At 50.1% G+C, this 17,786-nt stretch overlaps 1 protein-coding gene across 1 annotated transcript in view; it reads right to left on the bottom strand.

Moving 5' to 3' along the window:
* Window positions 1-2,129, bottom strand: part of TSPAN9 (tetraspanin 9) — a 181,906-nt gene extending 179,777 nt beyond the window's left edge. Inside the window, exon 1 of the mRNA XM_029206405.1 lies at window positions 2,050-2,129. The gene's annotated coding sequence lies outside the window, so the exon portion shown is untranslated. The remainder of the gene's footprint in view (window positions 1-2,049) is intronic.
* Between the last annotated feature and the right edge of the window lie 15,657 nt (window positions 2,130-17,786).

The following is a 17,786-nucleotide window of genomic DNA, read 5'->3' as shown; positions in this document are numbered from 1 at the left end:
TTTTTTTTTTTTTTTTTTGCGGTACGCAGGCCTCTCACCGCTGTGGCCTCTCCCGTTGCGGAGCACAGGCTCTGGACGCGCAGGCTCAGCGGCCACGGCTCACGGGCCCAGCCGCTCCGCGGCATGTGGGATCTTCCCGGACCGGGGCACGAACCCGCGTCCCCTGCGTCGGCAGGCGGACCCTCAACCACTGCGCCACCAGGGAAGCCCAAGTTCTGCTTCTTCCACTTATGAGTTCTGTGACCTCAGAGAAGTCATTTATTCTTTCTTAGCCTCACTTTCCTAAACTATACGGAGACAATTAAAAATAACACATGCTTTACAACATTATGTGTGAATCAAAGAAAATTATACACAGCTAATGTGCAGAGAAAGCACTTGGCCACCTACAAATTATTTATTTATTTATTCTTTTTGGCTGCACAGCACAGCTTGTGGGACCTTAGTTCCCCTCCAGGGATCCAACCCGCACCCTCAGCAATGAAAGCACGGAGTCATAGCCACTGGACCGCCGGGAAATCCCCTACAAATTACTTTATAAACACTAGTTACTGTTATTCATGTTAACTATCACTTTATAGATTGAAAGATTAAAATCTGAATAAGTCAGACCAAAAAAAACTCCCTCTCCATTCTGGTCCACTCTCAGCCGTTCCAGGCCTTGCACACAGCAAGTCTGCAATGAGTAAGTGTAGGACTGGATTACCCTTCAAGTTTTACCCACCCCAACCCTCTTCCTTCCCTCACCCAACAAGCCACAGCTCAGCTGCAACAGCCCTGCCAGGACCAGGCGGAGGGTAGGAAGCCAGTGCGAACCTCTGCCTCCCTGGCTCCATTCCTTAGCTAAATATAAATGATTTGTCCAGTCCATCATTTGAAATTGTCCATAATACCTCTCCTCCCCTTCCCATTTCTTAGGGTGACAAGCTGACTGCACATCTTTATAGCAGAACATACATACAAAACCTTCTCTATGGCTATTTTCAGTAAAGAGAGGGAAGCTGGCTGGTATACAGGGATCAGAGCATGAGTCCTCAGTTTTCTCCACTAGTCCAGGAAAGCCTCCTGGAGGAGGATACCTGAGTCACCCCAGGGAAGGGGACAGCTGCCTGTCAGAAGGGCGTCCTCACATAGTGAGTTTGGTTCTCGGAACCAAAGAAAGGTGAACTGCTGCGGTCTTATCCTTGTTTGGGGGATGGGGAGAAAACATCTACCCAGCCCAGGGGATCCCATACTACCCCAGTGCTTCAAACCTCGCCAGACACTACAGGCATTTGGGAAAGAGGTTGAGAAGGGACCAGTATCTTTTTCAAAACCAGGCGATCCAAGACTCCAGTTCTGAAATACACGAGTACAAATACTGCTCTCAGTAAGAAGCCAGTTTCTTGTTTGGACTTTTTCTTTTTTTTTTAACCACAACAAAGTTTTTTAAAGTCCCAAACTTGGATGCACAGATGGACTACATCTCGGACCTCGGGGCGTGCCAAAGCCCTGTCACTCTGAGTACCGATCTGCCAGCGGTGGCGCAAGGAGTGGTCGGGGTTCCGGGGGGCTGCAGTTAGTATCCCAGCCCTGCCCGAGCCCCCGGCCCTGCCTGGGGGCGCTGTATGGACCTCCCCCAGCCGGTCCACTGGGTCACACAGTCAGAAACCCTTGACAGCTCCGGGGCTCCCCCTTTCTGCTGCATCCTACGGACCCCCATCCCTTCGCCTGGGATTCCGCCGTCCACTCCCGCAGCCGCATTTCCAAAAGGTCTTCCTCGAAACCTCTCCCCTTGCAGACTCCTCTTCGCCTAGCTACCGGGAGCCGCGCACACCGTCCCCTTCGGGCCTCCCGCCCCCTCACAGGGCGCTGACCCCACCCCTCCCTCAGCTCGCCCACTGCCGCCCCCCGACACCCCTCCCAGGGGCGCCCCGGGCCGCTCGCCCCTCCGGGGACCGGGTCGGGGGCTTGTGGGCCCGCCTCCAGCCGGCCGGGGCCCGTAACCCGGCACGCTCCCGAGCCTCCGGCTCGCGGCCCGCCGCCCCACCCGCCCCGGGCCGCACTCACCGAGCTCCCAGGAATGCGGGGTCCAGCTCTCTCGCGCTCGCGCGCCGCCGCCGCCACAGCAGCAGCCAGCGGAAACAGGGGGCGGGGCCTACCCTGGACCGCGAGGCCGCGGGGCGGGGCGAGGCCGCGGGGCGGGGCCGGACGAGGGGGCGGGGCCGGCCCGGGAACTGGAAGGCCGCGGGGGCCCGATCCGCCGCGCGAGGGGTGGGGGCGGGGACTAAAGCCGGGAGCTGGCGTGGGCGCTGCGGGCGGGACAGCGGGTACGGAAGGGGTGTGCGAGGCTGAGCACGGGGACTGGGCCCGCGGGCCTCCAGCACCCCCTGACCGGATCCCCAGCGTTGGAGCTGGAGGGACCCACGGGCAGGACAGGGCCGTGCTGGGCGCGGGCGTCCCGGGCCAGATGTGGCTGCCCTCCGGGAGCCTTCCTCCCTCCCCGCCGCCTGGATCGGCCGCTCCTCCCGGGCGCTGGTACGACCCCTGCCCCTGCCCCAGGGGCTAGAGCCGCAGCAGGACTAGAGTGTCTGGGGTGGTCAGGGCCTGGGAGTTCGCGCCTCTGCTCTCGGCGACCAGACACCGGCCCAAAGCCGTCCGGTCCCGGCCAGGGTCGCACGCAGCCTTGCCTCTGTGGCCTCCCGCCTGCCCGCACACCTAGGCAGGCCTTCCCTGGCTGTGTATTAGGGACCGCCTCCCCGGAGAGGCTATTGGAGGACCCGCTGTCCACCTCCCCAGGAGTAACAGCCTCCAAGTGCTGGTAAAGGGCACCGTGCGTCCGGAGGACCTGAACTGCAGTGGGACAAACTCAGGTTACGCGCCTCCCGCCCCGGGCTTCCTATAGGCCTTCCTTTCTGGGCCTGGACTCCCTTCCAAAGTGACCACTGCACAGCCACCTCTCCTCTGCTTCATTACTGTCATGCAAATGTGTCCTGTGCTTCCCACCTGCACCATCCTGCGCTAAGTACGATTGGAGACAAAGGTTTTTAACCTGACTGATCACCAGGGGCCCCTTGGCCTTTCCTAGCTGGATGGCGGTTTCTGCTCATCTCTTGGGCCCCCTCCTCTCATACACACACAATCTTGGTTTTGTCTATTAGACTTAACCCAATAATCCACCCCCCCGACTCCTCTTTCTTTCCTTCCAACCCTTGTTCAATGCCCCCCATAAAGTCTTCCCAGGCTGACCCCTAAGCCCCATTCTCTCCAGTCACTGTGGAGCCATTACCACATGCAACTAACCCTGCCCAGCTTCCAGAAGAGGAAAGTGAGACCCAGAAAGGCGAAGGGATTTGCCTGTGATGTCTGCTGTGGGAGTCATCTTACTGTAAAAACACTGGGAGGCAGCCTCACGTGGTAGGACAGGGGTTTGGAGCCAGCCAGACCTGGGACTGAACTCTGGCTCTGCCTCTTATGGGCTGTGACCTCTCTAGGCCTCAGTTTCCTCACCTGTGAAATGGGGTTTCATAATACCAATCCCACAGGGTTGATGGGATGGCCAAGATGACTGAGGCAAAAGCACAACATTTGATGCATGGTGGGTGCAAACATTAGCCTCTCTCTGCCCTTTAATGGGAGATAAGCAAATCTGAAATAATAGGACAATGGAGCCTTAGGGTTGGAAGAAACCTTAAAAGAATCCCCTCAATAGAGTCACAGATGTAGAAAACAAACTTATGGTTACCAGGGGAAAAGGTGGGGGGAGAGGGATAAATTGGGAGATTGGGATTGACATATACACACTACTATATATAAAATAGATAATCAACAAGGACCTACTGGATAGCACAGGGAACTCTACTCAGTACTCTGTAATGACCTATATGGGAATAGAATCTAAAAAGGAGTGGATCTATGTAAATGTAAAACTGAATCACTTTGCTGTAGAACTGAAACTAACACAACACTGTAAATCAACTATATTTCAAGAAAATTTTTTAAAAAAGAAAAGAATCCCCTCAGCAATAGCCCAGAAAGTGGCCACACAGCTCACCCTCCTTCAACACATCCAGAGCTGGAGGGCTTGTGCCTCTGAAGGGGTTTACAGCTGGGAGAAAAGCCATAGAAGATAAGGAAATATTCAACATAGAGGAGGGCAAGGTGCCTCGAGGTCTGTGGGGCAGACACACTCCCACCGTGTCCACCGAGGACAAACTCAAACAAATGACCTGACAAGGAGGCAGGACACTCTTAGGGCAGAAAGACACCTGTGGGAGTTAAGACACCCCCCCCTAAGCACAATGTCGCAGTTTACTGTTCTGGGCTCCTTAGGAGTTTCTGTCCTGAGGATTCTGAAAATGATGAGGAAAACCCCCCATAGATGGGGTGTCCATGTCCAGGATCTTGAGGTACATCCCATGTACTCCTCTTGTCCTGGCACCGTTATTAATGGCCCCCCTTTCACTCTCAAAATACCTTGGTTTGGGCAATAAATTACGTGTCACATTAACTCTGGACAAGGGCAGCACTCCAAAGAGCTTCTTCCAGCCCTGGACGTCAGCGATTCTTCTGGAATTTCTGGATCCCCAGATACTTCAAGAGATAGTGTGTTAGTTTATATCCCCTTGAAATCACCAAATCAAATCAAAAATGATAATAAGCAAAAAGTCAAGCTAAGGGACAGGCAGGACCTGCTGAATTGCGACCCCTAGTGGGGAGACTTCACACTGCTGCTGGCTGGGTTTGGGGGACACTCCATGTTTGGCCGTTGGTCTCTTCAAGTCAGCTGGTAAAGCAAAGAACAACAGCTAACATTCGCCAAGTGCTGTGTGCCGGGCACGGTTCTAAGTCCTTCACGTGTTCTGATTCGTTGAATCCTCATAACAGCTCCATGATGTAGGGGCTGCCGTCATCCTTCCACTTTACAGAGGAGGAAAGTGAGGCTCAGAAGGGTTAGGTAATGTCTTCCAGGTCATTTAGCTAGGAAATGGGCACAGGACTGTCTCCTCATCCAGTTTCCATCAGCTAGATGCTAATTCAGAGGCATCTCCCATCTAAGATGACTTCAACCACCCCTCTGACATGGAGATGATACAAAGGGACAGTAAGAGGCAGAGTGTAGGGATTTCCCTGGCAGTCAGCGGTTAAGACTTCGCCTTCCAATGCAGGGGGTGCAGGTTTGATCCCTGGTCAGGGAGCTAAGATCCCACATGCCTCGAGGCCAAAAAACCAAAACATAAAACAGAAGCAACATTGTAAAAAATTCAATAAAGACTTTAAAAAAAAAAAGGAAAGAGGCAGAGCGTACCAGGAGGTCTATTTCCACATCTACCAGGGATTAAAATCAGGGCATTAAACCGGACAACAAGAAAATGTATAAACCATCCATTAAATGCACAGTGGAGCCGCTCATCTAAAGAAACACTTTCCAGCATGAAAAATGAAACAGCTCCATCCCTCCCCACCCCCTTCAACAACATCTGCGCATGAAATGTGAAGAGTGGTTACTGGTCACTGCAGCCTGCCAGCTGCCCCCAGAGGACCCGAACCCAAACCTCCCAAAGTTCTTACAGCGAGGAAGGAAGACGCGACCAACGACTTTCTTCTGCTTCCTTTTCATGCTCTCTTGTAAAGGATGCAGATCATCCCCAGGGTACCTCCTTCCTTCAAACTTCTTTCTCTTCCAAAGCTAAAGTGAGGCAGGGGTGGCAGGGCTGAGGGAGCCCTACACCACAGGCGTCTTGTACAAGCCTTTGTTAGAAGGTTGCCAGGTGATGTTTGGGACATGCTTATTCTAAATGAAATATTCATCACTTATCTGAAATTTCATTGTTTATCTGAGTGTCCTGTATTTTTAACGGCTGAATCTGGCAACTCTACTTTGTTATTGATTGTTGCTGAAGCAGTTAGAAAACATAGACAGTCAGAGGTCTGCAAACTCCTTCTGTAAAGGGCCAGATACTAAATATTTTAGGCTTTGCAGGCCATACGGCCTCTGCTGCAAGTACCCAACTCTTCCACTGTAGCGCGAAACTCAGCCGTAGACAACACAGAGTGAGCGAGCATTTAGTGTCCCACTAAAGCTTTATTTACAAAAACAGGCCTCAGGCCATAGTTTGCCAACCCTTGGACCAAATTAGGGCCTTCAGACTCCGGGCTATCTTCAGATGTGTTGTAGGGGCGAGAGTGGCTTGTATCCGAGTTCTCAGGCATGAAAAACTGAAAGCGACTGACCAAAATCACTAGCGTAAAATAGACACATAACTCGGAGTGGGTGTACACACAGGCATGTGTGACCCAAGGTGGGTCGGTGCCTGCAGAAAGCATGCACTTCTAGAGCAGGGTTGGTCTGGAGCTGCCTAGGTTCTACAAAGTCTCGGTCAGCCCCTGTGTGAAGAAGTGCAGCTTCTCTGCTGGAATTCCTGGTGGTCAGCACGCACTCTGTAAAGACAGAAAGGCACAGGCAACACTGTGAAATCAGACAGAAGGTACAGAGGCCAAGAAAAGCAGATCACCCCTGCGGAAGGCCTTCAGGTGAGCTAAAGCTCTTTGCATTTGCCCACCTGATGTGGCGTACTGAGAAGCACATGGTAACTGTCCGCCAGTGTGTGCGCGTGTGTGCACGTGTGTGTGTGCACGTGTGTGCACGAGTGCCACATGGACACCAGCTATCTGAACAGTGTGAGGAGCACCTGAGGAATTTGCTGGTTTGTTGGAATCAATAAATGTAACAGTAATAGCCATACATTTGTATGGCCGCATTTGTATCAACTTTCTTAATGCTCTTCGAATAGTTCTGTATGCTTTCCAAGGACAATTCCACGATTTAAAACCACACTTGAAATTCTGCCCTGCAGACCACAATCACATGTGAAAGGACTGTCCAGTTAAAAGCATTAAACCCAAAAGTGAATTGGCCACAGCACAGGAAATGTAATATGTCTGGGACAAGGGAGTTGTGGAGGTCACAGTGCAGGGTTAGGGCAAAGCATCACACAGGCAGCCGACTATGCTGGGTTACGCGAAGGATTTTGACGTGCAGGTATGTCCGAAGATAAGCAAGTCATCATTGGAGCCTTTCAGACAGGATCAGATTTGCATTTTGAGACTTTCCCTCTGGCTGGAGGGGAGCAAGAGGCTTTAGCAGTGGTCTAGGCACGAGGTGAAGTTAGCTTGGTCCAGTCGGTGGTGGTAACAAAGGGGGATGTGGATAGACTTGAGAGAGACCTTGAGAGAGGCAGAAAGCGAAATGCACAGAGTGGATCTGAAGGACTGGGGGCAGGCGGGGGCGGGGGAAGCTGTCGAGAATGACTGTCAGGTTTCTGGCCAGCCTCACAGGACGGTTGGTGGAGCCATCACGGAGATAGGCAAGAGGGGAAGAGGACTAGACTGATGGGGTAGACGGTGAGTTCAAGGAAGATGAGGGTTAATAAGTATCCATCAGGGATTTCCCTGGCAGTCCAGTGGTTAGTACTTGGCACTTTCACTGCCACGGCCCGGGTTCGATCCCTAGTCGGGGAACAAAGATCTCACGCACTGTGTGATGTAGCCAAAAAAAGAACAAAAAATACCCATCAGCTATAGTGAGTTTAAGGTCCCTGGGGGTCTTGGCAAAAGCCATTTCTTTGCAATAACGAGGCAGAAGCTGTGCTGGGGAGAGTTGAGAATGGGATGGAGGCTTAGAGAGGGAGATAGTGAGACAATTCTTCCCAAAATAGGCTTCTTCCCCCAGGGAAGAGACACAGGGCAGGTGACTGAAGGAGGCTGTAGAGCTTGGGAGGGTTTGGGGAATTTCATGGGAGAATTGAGCCTCTGTAAAACCTTGCGGGAAGAGTCCTACTTCTGGTGTAAAAGAATCAGGTCCTAAAAGAGCAAAGCTCCCACAAGTAATAATATCTATACACCCTGGACAACATACAAAAAAACAAAGCCAAAAAAAAAAAAAAAAACCCAACAAACAAAACCCAAACAACGCCCACCGCCCCCAAACCCAACTACCACAAGGCTCTGGAAAGGGAACCCAAGCAGGGAGATTTTGGAGGGGATTCAAACGTGGATGAAGCAACTGGCATGAGGTGATTTCGCAGTAAAATAAATGTTTTTACCTGTGCTGGCCATAGGCACTCTGCACCATAAGATGGATAAAGTTGCAACAGAAAACCCACTGTCTTTCTGGCAGGAGGAACCAGAGGATGGAGCCCAGAGCAATTAAGGTTGCTGAAGAGTGAGGGGTGAGTCCTGGGAAGGAGAGAGCCAGAGAAGAGGAACCCAGAATTCCCTGTATAACAAACTCTGCCCAAGTCTCCCGACTCATGCTTGAACCACATCTGAGCAGGAAAAACGAAAGGAATCCCGGCAAAGATAAGAGAACCAAACTGAGACTTGAGCAGTTGCCTGCTACAAGGAAGACAATGTTTGTAGTTTGACTATACCCAAGTTAATTACCTGTCAAAGGAAAACAGCAATGCTTTTCTAAGGGATAAAATAGAATCCAGGGCCTCCTCAAAATAACCTTCAAAATATAACCCAAAATTCTCGGCATACAAAGAACCAGGGAAATGTAACCCATTCTCAAGGGAAAAACAAACAGAGGCCAATCCCAAGATAACTCAGATGCTGGAATTATTAGACAAGGATTTTAAAGTAGCTATTATAACTGTGTTCAAGGGTATAAAGAAAAATGCATTTATAATAAAAGAACAGATAGGAAACCACAGCAGAAAACCAAAGTAGAAAATATAAAAGGGAACCAAACGGAAATTTTAGAACTAAATACCTGGAATAAAAATAATTCACTGCGTGGGCTTAATGGCTAAATGAAGATCCAGGGGAAAGAGAACATGAACTTGAAGACAGATCAATAGAAAGTAATGAATCTGAAAGAAAGGGAAAAAAATCAGAAAGGAAAAAAGATGATAGAGTGACAGGAATCTGTGGGATAATATCAAAATGTCTAATATATGGGTAATTGGAGTCCCCGAAGGAGAAGAAAGGGAAAATGGGACAGAAAATACATATACATATATATTTAAAAGCGTACGGGGGTGGGCTTCCCTGGTGGCGCAGTGGTTAAGAATCCGTCTGACAATGCAGGGGACACAGGTTCGAGCCCAGCTCTGGGAAGATCCCACATGCCGCAGAGCAACAAAGCCTGTGCGCCACAACTACTGAGCCTGCACTCTAGAGCCCGCGAGCCACAACTACTGAGCCCACGTGCCACAACTACTGAAGCCCATGCGCCTAGAGCCCATGCTCTGCAACAAGAGAAGCCACCGCAGTGAGAAGCCCGTGCACCGCAATGAAGAGGAGCCCCCGCTCACCGCAACTAGAGAAAAGCCCGCGCGCAGCAACAAAAGACCCAACTCAGCCAAAAATAAATAAATAGATAGATAAATAAATTTATAAGTTTTTTAAAAAAGCTTACGGGGGGGATCCAGTTGAGACAAAGAGCTTGAATCTATGGGAAAGATAAGAGACCACAACTAGTAGATGTTTCCATAGAAGGAGGGAAGGAATTATAGAAGTGAAGTATAGAAACTCGGTCTCTTCATTAGAAGCAAGTCACAGGTGCGTGCGCTCAAGGGGAGGCATAAACACCAGGAGTCAGGGATTGGGGGACACCTTGGGGTCTGTCCTCCCAGAAGGGAAGGGGATTCGGGGCGTTGGCTGGGCACTGCGATGCAGTGTGCTGGATGGAGGTGGCAGCTGGGTGAAGGCAAAGTGGCGAGCACTGGAGGGCAAGGGTCTGGCTGGGGATGGATGGGGTATTGGGGAGAGGGGCTTAGACTCTGATGGAAATTGTGCTCTCTGCCTTCTTCCATCATACGCACTATGAAGAAGAAATCTGCTTACCTACAAAAATATGTTGTGTCAAACAGGTTAACTTTGTTAAGTATGTATTGATTTTTATTTCCTCCCAAAGGCTGACCTCCTTAAAAAGCAGATGGTTGAGGCGCACGCACAACCTGAGAGAGGAGTCTTGAAGATAACGGGGAGAAAGAAAATGACAGCCCATCTCCAGCATAAAAGGCCGAGGAGAGCCAGAAGGCAAAGGAGAAAGGAGAGCGTCCCAGCTGATGCTTTGAAATTGGAACCCAGCCTAGAGAATTCCATAAGGTTGCAAGAGATGAAATTGTGTGACTGTCAATAAAATGCCCAGAGGACGGCGGTTGATAAGACAGGAGGATTGTAAAAGTGAAGGGGGGTGCACCTGCAGCCCTAGCCAGGACGTCCAGGATCCAAGCTGATGTACATCCATATGTGACATGAAAAAATTCATTATATTATAATTAAAATATGTATAGCATGACATTAAAGCAGCAGCAGCAGCTGGTCGCTAAAAGCTGGTAATTTAAAGGGGGGGATCAAACGAGAAGCTCTTACATTTAAAGTACATTTTCTAAAGGACAGAGCAAGGTTGGAGGTTATTGGACACATCCATGTGAACTCACTTTCCGGCTCTCTCACTGGAGTGGACTGGGAATGGAGAGTCCTCCCTCTGTTCTCACACGGATAAAGTGAACTGCGCCACGAGTGCCCAGATATTGTAACATTCACCACTTAAAGAAACCAGGCCTCCCCGGAGAGCAGCAGGTTCCACGCCTCGGGGCAGAAAGGTCAAAGCAGGCCTAAGTCTGCTAGATGAGGCCAGAGCACAGCATTTCAAAGGACACGTGAGGTAGTGTGAAAAGGAAAAGGGACACAGCAAAACAAGGCAAAGCCGACGATCTGAGTATCAGAAAGGAATCAAAACTTACAAAAAGCCCGAGTCCCTAATGATACTGAATACAGACTGCACTAAAAAAAGGTGTATGTGAGTTCCCAAAAATGTCAACTATTCCAGCAATGTGCACACCATAGCCAAGTGCTGGTTAATAATTAAGCTGTGAATTTCTTGTGCTGTTATCCAGGCAGTGAGACACCCAGGGATGAAGGAGGCACTGGGGTGTCTTTTTTTTTTTTTTAAGGTGAGGGTTTTAGGAATTTTGTTATTGTGGCAGGCAAAATTTGACTGCAAGAAGCCACTCCCACAGATAATTGCCAGGCTGGGTGACGTCCAGACCCCTCTCCCAGCCTCACCCAGTCTCCAGGTGGGCGAGTCTCCATATCTGTAACAGTATGGCAGCTCCAAATACGGAGCTTATATCCCCAAAGTGTAAAGTGTATCCAAGTCCTAAACCTTCACCGTAGTCACCTCAGCACACCTGTGAGGCTGATTCTACTTGTCTTGTTTAGATAGAGGCTTGAAAATAAATATAAATATGACACAAATATATATTAAAACTTTTGTGATAGGTTTAAGGATGTGTGTAACAGTTAATTATTGTAACCGTTAGGGTAATTTAATTTATATTTTACCTGGGTTTGGAGAGTAAGTTGAAAAATATAATTTATTTTTTGTTGCGGTTGGTTGGCTGCGCCGTGCAGCTTGTGGGATCTTAGTTCCCCAGCCGGGGGCTGAACCCACGCCCTCGGCAGTGAAAGCGTGGAGCCTTAACCACTGGAGCACCAGGGAATTCCCTAAAAATATAATTTAAAATTTAAATTCTTTTTAAAAATTCACATGAGATTAACCATTAACCATTTTAAAGTGAACAATTTTTACCTGCTGTTTACAGACGTATGTGATATATTCGACTTGTGATGCTAGTTTAATACTGAGGTGGATTAAGTGTGAAGGTTAAACACCTAAATAAATCTGATTAGATCTGTAAGTCGAAACTTATTACATTTCGTGAATAGTGTTTAAGTTCTTAGTGTTAAATGCTTAGTGTCTAAGATTTTGTTAGGTTTATAAGTCTGCCTTGTTAGATATTTGAAGCGCTTAATTATAGTTTAAATAGTCTAAGCTAATTTAATTAATCCAGTTTGTGAGAGTAAATGTTTAGAGAATTTGTAAGGTAACCGAACATTAATGAAAGAAAAAGATATTTAACAAAAAAATTACTAGCCTTCTGAACCAAACGGCAAGATTTACAAGTTGAACTTAATAAGATCAGGCTTTAAATTTTACAACTTTAATCAATTAAAAAAAACTTAAAATACACAAATAACATGAAGTATTCTTTTCCATGCATAAAAGTTCCCCTCAGACATTAAAAACTCCATTGATAGTGACTTAGTAGTTTATAAACTAACACAAAGGTATAGAATGATTTTTATTTGTTGAAATTTTGACAGTTGAAAATATTACGTCAAATGAAAAGGAAGCACCCTTTTTTGAAGTTAATTTTTAAGTTCTATTTTTATTGATATTATTTTATTTATAGTAACTAAATCAAACAATGGTGAGTGTGTTGCTCAAATGCATACCTTTGCCAGGGGAGGAAGCCCATCACCTGCTCCACCTCCAAGAAGGAGGAATCATCACAGATTGGTCCCAGTTTGGGGGCACAGCTTTTCTCTGCACCTGGTCAAAAAGCCTAGCCTGTTGCTTCTCCCACTTTGCTGTGCATAGGAATCACCTGCAGATTTTGACTCCAGTAGGACGGGTGTGTGGGGTAAGAGCCCCTGGGTTCCGGGGATGCAAGGGAACCACACTTTGAGCCAGAAGGGCATGCTTTCTCCACGTGAGCACATGTGGACATGGCTCTTTTCCGGGGTCCCAGTTACCAAAGGCCAACGCTCCTCCCTCAGCCGGATCGGCCACGTCTATCTCTCTGTGGATGGGACAAGCGGTCTTGCTGTCATACGGTAGCGGGAGAGGGGAGCCACTGTCTCCTCTAAGGAGACATGGAGGCAAATGCCCTCCGTTGCCCTTGACTCTTGCACTCCCTGATTCACAGAGATCGTACCCTAGACTGTCTGGGTAGAGGGGATAAACAGAACAGGAGGCCTGGTGCAGTTTTGTTTATTTGTCGTGTGATCCCCCCCACTACTGTGTAAGCTCTCCCAGGACCTGGACTTTGATTCTATTCACTGCTGCATCCCCAGGAGGCAGAACCGTGCCAGACACATCCTAGGTGCTCAGAAATTATTTATGGGATAAACAAGGCCTGTTTGGGTAGTAGGCGTTCAGGCCAACCCTTCCAGAATTCGACATTGGGGTCCAAGTCTCACCTGATAAAGACAGTGGTACGTGCCTGGCTGAGCCTCTTGCAGGCATCTCTCATCCCTCGAGGGGGAAGAACTGTGACCGAGAGAAGGATTTGGGTCTTCTTAGGCCCCTGGCCACAGTGCTATCTGAAGGCCGCTTCCATCTCCGGCCCAGGCCAGGGGCAGGGCGCTCCTCACTCAAGACCAAGAGAGGACACAGACCAGAGGCAGGAACAGAGCACAGGGTGAACGAGAAAACCCGAGGCCCAAAAAGCTACAAGGGGAATGTGATGAGTTGCCAAGTCTGAGGCAGCAGCAGCAAATATCAAAGCCAGGGACAACGGCCAGGAATCCAAGATTCAGTGAGACGAAGGGGAAGGGCAAGTGGGCCTGTGGTACGTGGGGAGGGGCCGGGCCGTTCCCTGGAGCAGGCATGTGAGGCTCGCTTTAATGTGCCTCCAGCAGTGGGGCTGGGGAGGGTCAGGGACTTCCCTGGTGGCACAGTGTTTAAGAATCCACCTGCCAATGCAGGGGACACGGGTTCGAGCCCTGGTCTGGGGAGATCCCACATGCCGCGGAGCAGCTAAGCCCGTGCGCCACAACTACTGAGCCTGCGCTCTAGAGCCCACGAGCCACAGCTACTGAGCCCACGCGCCACAACTACTGAAGCTTGCGCGCCTAGAGCCTGTGCTCCGCAACAAGAGAAGCCACTGCAATGAGAAGCCCGCACACCGCAATGAAGAGTAGCCCCCACTCGCCGCAACTAGAGAAAGCCCATGTGTAGCAACCAAGACCCGACGCAGCCAAAAAATTCAATAAGTAAAATAAATAAATTTAAAAAAAAAAGATTAAAGGGGGCCCTGTGTGGGATGGACAGAACGGCATTTCCCGGGGGCTCTTGGTTTTCTAGGAGGCAGCGTGTGGTCTTACAAGTCCCAAGGCTGGCTTCAAGTTCCAGCTTGCACTTCCCTACATAACCTCAAGCAAGTCACTCAAAGTCATCTCAACTTCGCAAACCCTTAGGAAGGTGCAACCCATAATCAGCTTAAAGTCTGTATCTCCCCAACAATCGCCAAGCGATCAGAGGCATACACCCGCCACAAAGGGTCTACATCAGGATCAGTGGGGATTTAGAGAGAGAAATTGGAAAGAAGTCAGCAAAGTAATGACCGAAGAGGAAAAGCAGAAGGAGAGAAGCGTGCCCAACTTCAAAAGTGCTGGGCTCGGCCTCTGGAAGGGAGGCTGCAAAGAGAAGCAGATCCCCTTTGATACCGAGAAAACATTTCCACAGTCAGAGGACGCTCCGCAGACTCTTGCTCTGAACGTCTGACTGCTACCCAAGTACTTCCAAAATGGGATTGCTCGCCTGCCAGCTGGCAAACACATTTCCCTCCAGTGTTGGTGGCTGTCTGATCTTTACTTCTCTAATTATTCAGCACAGTCTCCACCCCTGTGGAAATAGACACATTTTCCCCGAGAAGTGAGAAAGCTTTCATTGCTGCCCTTGAAGGCCAGTGTCTCCCGGGGCCTTCGGGGCCAGCTCCCAGCTCTCTGCCCAGCACCAGGCAAGCTCTGGGGCAGAACCTCCTACACATTCACGACCCACTGTCCACCTATGGTCACCAGCACCGATGAGGGGCCAGAGAATCCAGGTCGAAGTACACGATCTGCGATGTAGGTTAACCAGGCGACATGAGTGACTCCTCTGCGCCTCAGTTCCTTCATCTAGGAAGAAAATGTCTACAGTATCACAGAGCAGCTGCAAACATCAAGCAAGACAGTGGGTTTGAAAGTGCTCTGGAAACTGAAAAGTGCTATAAAGAGTCAGGGGTGGGATTTTCACTGTTGTTGTTGTTACAGCTGTTCATGCTTCAGACACTCTGCCTCTGTGTTTATCACCAGATCCCATGATGTATCGATGAGAAATAAGTTTGGCTGCGCATTACAAAAAAAACCCCACAAGATACAAGTGACTTAAAGAAGATAGTTTATTTCTCTCTCATATAAAATCTGTCCAGAGCTGTAATGGTGGTCCGTGGAATCAAAGACCCAAGAGTCTTTTATCTCGTTGCCTTACCACGGGTAACTTCCATTCTTAAGGTCATCTCAGAGTCCAAAATGGCTGCAGGAAATCCAGCCATTACATCACACCCCAGTCAACTGAAAAGAAGGAGAGGTGAAGAAGAGCCTGCCCTCTCCCTATTAGGACACTTCTGGAAACTGCAGCTCTGTTTATCTCCATTGGTCAAACTTAGTCACAAAGCCACGTCTAGCTGCAAGGGAGACTAGGAAATATGGCTTTTATTCTGAGTGGCCATGTGCCCAGCTAAAAATGGGGGATCCTATTACTCAGGAAGAAGGGGAAACCAGGGCGTATCTGTCACAAATGGTAATTTCTCTGTCTTCACCTTAATCTACGCGCCAGTAGCATTTCACCACTGCCCTGGAAATGCTTTCTTCTCCACTACTGAGAAGAAAACCACTCTCTCCTGGTTTCCCCTCTCCTCTCCTCTCCTCTCCCCTTCAACGTTGGAAGGACTCAGGGCAGTCCTGGGGACACCTCCTCTCCTCCTAAGTGATCTCATCTAGTCTCAAGGACTTAATATACCAATCCAGGCACCAGTGAATCCTAGACCGAGCCCTGACCTCTCCCCTTCATTCCAGAATCACACAGGCAGCTGCTACGGAAGCCTCCACTCAGAGGTCTAACAGGGATCTCAACTCAGCTCTGATCTCCACCCACATACTTGCTCCTCCCCAAGCCTCTCCCACCACAGTAGACATGTGACTTGAGCCAGGAAACATGGAGTTAATCTTGCTTCCCCACCTTCCTGCCCTCCCTGCACCCAAAAGCCTCAGGAAGTCATAGTGACAATCTTCAAAACATATCTCAAGGTCACTGGCTTCCTTTCCTCTCCATCACTAACCCGTGTCCAGGGCACGTCGCCTCCCTCCTTGACTCTGCAGTGACCTCCTAACTGGGTCTCCCTGCTGCCACTCACCCCTGCCCCTCCTCTTTTCCGTCACAGCCAGAGCGACATTTCAAATAAGTGAGTCAGGACAAAGGTGGTGGATTCAACACATACATCTATTTTGATCCCTCTTGAAACCCTTCTAAGATGACCACATAAGGATTTTTTTTAAAGCTATAAATCCTAAAGGACAAAGAGAACAGGAGGATAGGAACAAAAATTCGGAAAACAGAAGGATGGGTGCCAGCTGACTCAGCACACCAAGAGAGCTGAACCTTACCCCAGAGACAGCCAGAAAGAAACATGGTTTCTACCAACGAACTCGCCAAGAGTCAAGAGCTGACAGCACCGGGCGTCTCTGGAAGCGGAGGTGGGGACGGGAGGGCGGCTCCGAAAGAGGTGACGCTCCAAATCCTCTCCTGACTCCACATGCAGCTGGGGGGTGTCCCTCCCTACTCAGGCAGAAGCTGAGAGTTCTTTCCCTTGGAGAGGATGATACTGAGTGTCCCCAGGGTGAGGGACACCAGGTCCAGTGGAACACAAGAGCCCCGTGCAGAACAGGGGTTCCGTACTGAACACTGGGGGTGGGGGGGCGGCACTTTTCTCCCACTTGGTTCCCAGGATGCTGGTGGCCGGATTGTTCTCCACAGCAAGAAACTGGGGGAGCCCTTTCCATGGAATCTGACCCGGCCAGGAAGCCCTGCCCTAAAGAAATCTGCATTCTAACACGAGAGCCCTGCCAGGTGGCCATGGATGCAGCCGGCCTCCCAAACCTGCCCACCTGCTCTGAGTCTCCCATGAGCGTCAGTGCCAGTCTTAAGTAGAGACGGACGACCAACGGTGACCTTCTGAGCAAAGGCTCTGGCGCAAACGACAAAGGCCAAAACAGACCCAGAGGAAACAGATCAGGCTGGGAGGAGAACCACGTCCCTGAAACCATTGCTACCCGCAGGTCAAGCAATGAAGATGTGGCCCATGAGATAGGGATGGGACGTTACCCCAGCTGCACCCCGGTCCCTCCTGCCCCTATTCCCACCTCAGCGCCCTCAAAGTGAAGGCTCGCTTCCCTGGGTCATCTCGTGGCTACTCTTGCTGTCACCTCGGAGAGGGCTTCGATGGCCACCCGCTCTGAGGAAGCCCCACCGCCCCCCCCCCCCGTCACTCCCTGACTCAGGAGTCCGGGAGCTTTTCCTGGAAAGGGCCACCGTGAGCCAAGTATGGTTTCTGCCGCGACCTCCCAGCCCTGCATCGTAGCTCGAAAGCTGCCACGGACCCTGGGTCACAGTGACCATGACCTGTTCCAATGACACTCGATTTACCGACACTGGGACTGGAACCGCAGACCACTGTCACAGGTCACAGTGCTAGTCTCCTTTGGATTCTTTTTTCAACCATTTAAAAACATAAAAACCATTCTTAGCTCCCAGACTCTACAAAAGCAGGCGGCGGGCCAGATACGGCCAAACCCTGTTCTAAGACATCCTCCTGTTTTCCCTTCATCAAAGCGCTGCTTCCTGCTCACTTACTTTTTCTTGTTGCTTACTGTTCGTCAGTCTCTCGGACCAGAACGGAAATTCCGTGAGAGCGAAGACCTCTGCACACCCCTGGTCCCACCTGCCATGCTCACACCCAGAGCCATGCCTGGCATAGTCTGTGCTCAATAAATGCTCGCCGTGGGCCACACCAGCCGCCCCACACCCGCGGGACAAGCTCTGGGGGACGGCCGGGCACTCCCAGCCCGGCTCGCCCCTCACCCCCTCCTTTCCCAGTCCTTCCCTCTCTGCATCCCACACCCTAAGC

The sequence above is a fragment of the Monodon monoceros genome, unplaced genomic scaffold (assembly GCF_005190385.1).
Source record: "Monodon monoceros isolate NGI ecotype Baffin Bay Population unplaced genomic scaffold, NGI_Narwhal_1 Super_Scaffold_6, whole genome shotgun sequence".
Classification (NCBI taxonomy): domain Eukaryota; kingdom Metazoa; phylum Chordata; class Mammalia; order Artiodactyla; family Monodontidae; genus Monodon; species Monodon monoceros.
The sequence above is the reverse complement of the archived record's forward strand: the minus strand, read 5'-3'. Positions and strand labels throughout refer to the sequence as shown.